Genomic DNA, 7,948 nt, shown 5'->3' on the forward strand with positions numbered 1-7,948 from the left:
AAAATAAGTGCAAGCTGGATGTGATGGCATAGGGCTGTGACCCTAGCACTCTGAGAGGCTAAAGCAGGAGAGTGCAAGTTCAAGCCCAGTCTGAGAAACTTAGCCACTTGTTGAGATGCTGTCTCAAAATAAAAATAAAAATGGTGAGGGATGTAGCTCAGTGCAAAGGCCCTAGATTCAATCCTCAGTACCATGTAAAGAAAGAAAAAAAAAAGAATAAATGAATGTAGATGATAGATAGATAGAAAGATAGAATTCCAGTGTTGTTTTTGATTGCATGTCTAATGGCCAGCAATGTGGAACAGTTATCTATTCATTTATTTATTTGGCCATTTGTCTTCTGAACAGCTTCTGTTCCTTTAAGTTGTGAATTTTTGATTGGGTCTTATTTGGGGGACACCCAGTTTTTTTTAGTTCTTTACATATTCTAGATATTATTCTTCTGTCCAAGATATAGCCGGAAAAAAATTTTTCCACTCAGTGTGTTGTCTGGTTGTTCTTTTGGTTATTTCCTTTGCTGTCCAGAAGGCTTTTAATTTGATATAAGCCTATCTCCATCAACAGATGAATAGAGAAAGAAAATGTGGTATTTACACCCAACTGAGTACTGCTGTGGTATGAGGAAAGATACATTAATCATGTGTAGGAAAGTGGATACATCTTGAGATCACAATGTTAAGTGAAATAAATCAGTCACACAAGTTTAAATGTGGCATGATTTCTTTTCTATGAAAAATGTAAATTATAAATAAAGAGTAAAATAAAAGACAAATAATAGAAAACAGGGAGGTGAATCTTTTGCAAATGGTAAAGGGACAAAGAGATGGAAAAGGAAAAAGAGGGAAAGAAGACAAAGTGGGAAGTAAGATGCGTTATGTCCACGTACCAACTCCCCAAGAGAAATGTGTTCATTCTATACTGCAAACATATAGTCATAGAAATAAAAGAAGAGCAAGGAAACAACAAAATGGTAAGAAGTTTAAAAAAAATTGCAATTGCTTTTCTCAACTCTACAGTTTAAAACTGGACATGAAGCCATCTAGAAAGTAAATATTATCAACAGTTATCCCAAAAGTTAGAAAATCTAAACAGACTAAATATCACAGAAACAGCTGAAAAAGACATCAAAGAATTTAGTTCCCATTCAAGAGTTCACTGTTTGGTCTTTCAACAGATTAATTCTGCCAACCATGAAAGGACAGATACCTCAGTGCATAGAAACTGTTCCAAATCATGAACAAGAAGGGAAAAGTCTAGATTCTATCTACAAACAATAGTGATGCGAAAACTTGATGCTTGTATGCTCATGAAATATCCCCCAAAGAAGTGGAGACATGTGCACAAGGCAATGTGACGTGGCTGGGAGTTGCCTACCTTACCAACCTGGGCCAGCCTCAGAATTCGGTAAACGATGACCAGATTTCTGTATATTAATAGATCAGAAGGAAAACAAGGCTCTCTGATATGGAAAAAAGATTTAATAAAGTTCAGTATCTATTTTTACTCATGAGCAAACCACCTCCTGAATTAAATAGACAGGCCACTTCCTTAATAGAATTATCTGTCTTTTAAAAACACAGAAACCTGTTGTTTAATGGAGAAATAATAAAAAGAGGGACAGGTCAACGTGGTTCTTTAATATTGTCCCAAGAGTCAGAGCCATTACATTTAGGCAAAAGAAAGAAATGAGAATGGGATACTGTAAAATTAGAGAGGAGGTGGTGAAATTAATAGGAATTGAATAGAACATTATGTATGTGTATACCAGGAAAATCCAAGAGAATCAACTGGAAGGTTAGCAGAACCAGAACCAGAATTCAATAAGCAGCTTGGGTATATTAATTTACAAAAATCAATATTATCTCCCTATATAAACACCATAAAATGGAAGTTAGAGGGAAAAATGATAGCAACTAAAATATTAATATACATATGAAAAATATAGAATAGATAGTGCACAGCAAAATGCTAGAAGAGAATATGAAAATGCACGCTGTATTTTGGGATAGAAAGGGTCAGTAATACATTTTAATTCTTTAAAAATAGATGCCAAAATGTTTTAAAAGAGTTTTAAATTGTATAAAGCTTATTCTAAAGTTTATATGAATAAGTAAATAATCAGTGTGTGAGTGAAGACTTATTCCAAACAGATATTAAAATTTATTTTGTAGGTATAATGCAAACCTACAAGACACAATGAAACAGAAAAAAGTTAAGGAGTAAATCCAGATTTTATAGACAGCTGGTGTATGGTAAAGATGATTTTGCATATCAATGGGAACAATAAATTACCCACTGAATGGTGCAGAAACGAACTAAGGGACTTCTGGGTAAAGATATGCACTTGTGTCTCAGCCAGCGCTAAATAAATTTTGGAGAGATAAAAAATATGAATGCAGAAACAAAACTCCCATGGCACTAAATTAAAATGAGGTTTTTAAAAATAATATTTATGTGGTGAAAGTGTTCTTAAGCATAAAACAATAAAGGAGAAATTCTGAGAGAAAGGGAGCACTGGGGGCAGAAGGCTGCAAGGAGCAGCGAGAGGAAGAAGGGACATTACATAAAAATCACAGTTTTAGTCTTACAAAATCACAGTCTTTAGAAGCCAAAATGCAAATGGTGATGTACGAGAAAAAATTGGCAGTAACTTCCTTGATACAGATAGCTAATAGAGCTATTTTCTTTAATATGTAAAAAGATCCTACAAATCAAGTTAGTAAGGCAACCACAAACCTTAGGTAAAAATGAGGAAGAGGCATGCACCTCAAGGTCAGAACACCTTCATTGTGTGATGAAATGAGACTTTACATACAATAGTAGAATTACAAATTAACTTACAGCAAAATTTACCACCTGCTTCAAAAACAGGTTTGGGGGATAAATGGAGAAGTGGTCCCTCGATGGACACCAAATCAGAACTGGGATCATCAATCCTAGCATGTCAGCTTTCTTGGATCAAGAAACACCTACAAGATTAGTAAAGCACACTCCTGGTTGCAGAGGTTGGTTACGAAGGTGTGGTTTGGCAATCTAAATATAATCCCACAGCATTATATATCTCAGGCACTGTTGGCTTTTTCTGCTTCCTGTCCCACATGAACCAAGCAGCCTTGCTCCACCATAGCCCTTCCATCGTGATATTCCTTGGAGCCAACAACCATGGACTGAACCCCCCAAAACCATGAGCTAGGCTGAAACTTTCCTCCTTTAGGTTGGTGTCAGGTTTTGTACCCAGCCACAGGAAAACTGACTAATTGAGAGCAGACTGTCTCTCTCTGGGTCATAGTTACTTTTCTTTCATTGCTGAGACAAAATACCCAACACCCAAAGCTAAGGGAGGAAAACTTTATTTAGCTCACAGTTTCTAGAGGTTCAGTCCATAATTGGCTGGCTACTAGATAGGGTAGCTTCACAGAGCATAACAGTTCATGGCACCCACAAGGTTGCAAAAGTAGCAAGGGGGAGTCAATTCATGGTGCCCAAAATGCAGCAAAGCAACAAGAGCAAAAGCCAAGACTCTTTCTGTCCCTTATATTGTATATATGCTACCCGCCTTAGGATGGGCATAGCACTCACTCTTACTCCTAGCCAGAGCTAGGCTCAACCAATCAGTAGACTGATTTACTAATCACACACCCTTAGTGCTGCCATCACACACTCTCAATTCAGTCACCTCTGAAAAGGCCACCTCCCTATGACTGTGTGAGCCTTTGGAAGAACAGCTAGATAAAAGCTATAAGTACTAAAATTAAAAATGAATGTGGCCACTAACTCATCAAAGTCATTGCCTCCCTGATTCAGGAAACTCAATGCTAAAAAAAAATTATCTTTAAAATGCTACAGATATGCAAAATGGCATTCATGCAAGGATATGAGTTCAGCATTGCCTGTAATAGTAAATAATCTAAATGATTATTAGTGGGAGCAGAATCAGTACGCGAGCTTCACTGCATGGTAGAAGACTGTACCAGCATCACAAACATGATCTGGGTCTGTGAATAATGGCAGGATCTCCACTGAATATAGATTTTGTTTTTTCAGTATTGGGGATTGAATCCAGGCCTCACATATGCTAGGTAAAAGCTTTAAGCTTGAGCTACATCCCAGTTATACATTGTTGATAAATTGACCAAAATAAAGATGCATAATAATGTCATTTTGAGTAATATATGTATACACATGTGGAGGACCACCTGAGCAGTTCTCCTCGAAAAAGAGCGACTGTTTCTATTTTGACTGAGCCTGATCCTATTTCCTCATATTGTTATGTACAGAGCTGGCTAGGACTTCTGTTTATCCTTCAGTTGGCCTTAAGCAATGTATATTGGTATAGCTAAGGTGCTGGTGATAGTCTTTGAAGGTGGCATGTGTGTTTCCCTGGTAACCTGTACCTGCTGCTCTTTAATGTGAGCCAGGTCAAGACAGGATGGAAGAGCTAATGTTCTGCACCACCAGCTGGAATCGAGCCTCAGGATAGAGGCTATGACTTCCTGGGGCTTGAAAGACTACATCAAAGCTGAAGCACAAGACCCTCCAAAACATAAGATACTATCTCAGTAGCATAAAGCAGATTACTTTCTCTGCATATCCTCTCTGCATATGGCAGAGGTAAATGCAGGCCACCCACCTAGCCCAGCTCACAGTAGTTAACTACTTTCCACAATTCTTGGGCATTCCTCCTTAAGCCACTCCCCCACTGAATAAAACTGGGTGAGGCCCTGGGTCAGTTCTCTTGGTTCTGGAAAGCCATCTTTGTGGCTGGACTTAGGGCCCCTTGCACTGGGAGTGGTAAATTGGAATTAACTTGGTGGGATTCCAATAACATAACTTTGGTATTACAAATATTGGCTTCTTGGACCGAGACAAGGACCTGGAAGGGACTCCTACATACACATATACTTTTTTAATTTTCAGTTTTATTACCACATGTTGCAGTATACAATGATCTCATTCTTTGTGGAGAGTTGGTACATATACTTACTACATCTTAATTGTTTTTATGTTCCCCTTTCTCTCCAGCCCACCCCATCTTTTGGACTCTCCCATTTGCAAAAGATCTATCTCCCTGTATGCTATGATCCATATTTTTTCTCTTTCATTTATTTTTATTTTGAGTTCCTCATGTGAGAGAAACCATGCAATATTGTTGAGAAAGATTTTTTTTGGGGGGGAAGCGCTGGCTCAGGCTGCCTTAAGAGCAGGTCTGGTGAGGCAGGTGGTGGTGGGGATTGAACTGCGGTATACTGCACCCGACTGCATTTGCACGAGCAGGCGCTTAAACAGCTGAGCTAACCAGCAGGCCCCTGAAACCATGCAATATTGTGATTTATTTCACTGAACATTATGGCCTTCAGGTGCATGGAGAAATAGATGTATTCAAAATTTACCGGAGGGCTTGCCAAATAGCTCAGCAGATTAAAGCACCTGCAATCAGGCACAGGGGCCAGGGGTTCAATCCCCGGGCCTGCTGTGCCAGCCTCTGCCCCCTGGGGTGTATACTGAGATGGCAATTGAGACTGGGCATAGTGGCGTATGCCTGTAATCCCAGCTCTTGGGAGGTTGTAAACAGACAGATCACTATGAGTCCAATCTAGTAGTGAGACCCGGAACACCCTGTAGACCCTTCTCTAAAAATACAAAAAAAAAAAAAAAAAAAAAAAAAAAAAAAAAAAAAAAAAAAAAAAAAAAAAACCTTACCTGATGGATTACACAGGAATATTCTAATGGTAGTAGTTCCTGAGAAGAGACACCAGATACACAGAAGATGTGGTAGAAAATAGTTAGCTCTTATCATATATCTTGTTTTTCAATTTTGTATAACATATATTATTCACTTGGAATATTCTTTTTTTATTTGGCTTCACAATTTCTTTTCTTTTTAAATAATTTTCATTTTATGACAAAATATGATTTCCTAACAAAAAAAATAAGAGTAACAATAATTAACACATTGCAAATCACTATTTTCAAAGACATTACTGAGTGTATAAGGCATAAGATATTCTTAATTTAAGAAGGAAAATATATTATCTTCTAACTGTTGAACTCTGTGATTTTCTTTTACGTAGGAATGTGGCTGCAGGTGTCAAGCAGAAGGTGAAAAGCGACAATAAGTTAATGATGCCCCTCTCCTCTGGGCTAGACAAATGTTTTTAAAAGACAACACATTTCAAACTGAGAAGAATCTTTTGTTTACTTGCTTCTGAATTGAAAATGATGCCTTTAATTATCACTCTAACTGTAAACACCATCAGCTACTCTAAAAATATTTTCAGAGTAAATGCCACTTGTACCTCCTGGCATTTACTCAAAGCACTCTTTAAAGGAGCTGGCAATCTTGTTAACACAGCTCTGGATTAGAGAGAAATCACAAAATAAGTAGAGTCTCAAATCTTGGAAAGAACACAAAGGAGAAGAAAGCAGCTGACAAGAAAGGCTATCATGAATTCTTCCCCCGTTGTTGGAAGCGAAGCTGTCTGTACCTCAGATACCTAGGACAAGAGCACTGCTTCTCGTGAGTCTGACGGGGTCCATGAGAAGCACACACAGCTCAGGGAGCTGACGCACAAAGTGACTTGGCCTCCCCTGAAATCACATAGACAACTCCTCTCTTGTTCCCTGGGTAACCACCAAGGCATGATGTTTGGTTGAGGACTTGATAGTCTTCCTGTTCTGGATCTTACCCTCCCCTGAAAATTCTCTTTTAACAGCTCCTTATGCTGATTGTGTAAGTACACAAGCTGTAGTTGTCACACAGTCCTTCCTGTCACACAGCCCTTAGCTTCCCACTCTTGTCTTCATTTCTTCATCCTCCACCATCCTCCCTCTGGAGTTGTAAGAGCTGTGCTGGACGTGATACCATGGGACCTTAATAAGCATCAAACATGCACAAGACACTTGTCACATATTGGACATATTCAATGACATGAATAAGTCACCTTTCCCTGTAGGAATATAGAGTTAAGACAAGGATAGACATTACAAGAAGGTCAGAGAGGGTGAGATAAAGTACTACCAACAACACAATATTAATAATGTTAATATTCACAACCCAATATTAAATAGCAACCCTTTAGATGAGAATAAGGAAGAAAAGCTGAGACAAATAATAGAGCTAAAGGTATTGTGTGGCAACAATTTTGTGCAACAGAAAAGTAGCATTGTCATCTGAAAATAGAAAAGTCAGATTAGGATTATCCAGAATGTGTACAGAAGAGAAACAGGTATAAAAGTTATGTACACATCTCTAAACTGTACATTCCTTTCCCCCTTAAAATTCAACAATCTCAAATACCCACGTCACTGGGTCTAGGAACTAGTTTAAGACTGAGATCCTCAATGAGATTTTTTTCTAATGTTCCAAAATTATTTCTTCTCTCTGTCCATAAGTATTAAGATTAGTTTCTACATTTTGTGTGAATTGGCATCTTTTTTTGGATAAAACACTCTGTGAAAGAGATTTTATTTTAAAGAGAAGAATAAAAATAGAAATCAAATAAAATGGAGTTTTACATCTGGTTAATGAGAGAGTAACAATAACTAATATATTGCATATATCTTCATAGTATGTACTCAGAGTACAAGATATATGCAATAAATATTTCCCAAATAATATTAGCACCAATCTGAAAGACTCTTTTATGCTTCATTTTAATTAGCTGCTCAATGGATAATTAAGTTCAACCACGATTTACCGAGACAATGAAAATGGAACCTCGAAGGTGGCCAGGATGCGAATGAGGCATTTTTCTCCAAATTTCTCTCAATAAACTTGTCAGTCTATGAGTCCTATACATTTCAGGTAAAGCCATGGTGTTATGTTGAGCTGTAGGGGACTCAGGTCAACAATTTCTGACATTGCCAGTCAAGCAGAAGACCCAATACTATTGTGGACTACTGGACTCTTTTAGAATATTTTGCTGAGTTAACACACCTATAATATTCA

This window comes from Octodon degus, unplaced genomic scaffold, assembly GCF_000260255.1.
Source record: "Octodon degus isolate 3935 unplaced genomic scaffold, OctDeg1.0 scaffold00073, whole genome shotgun sequence".
NCBI lineage: Eukaryota > Metazoa > Chordata > Mammalia > Rodentia > Octodontidae > Octodon > Octodon degus.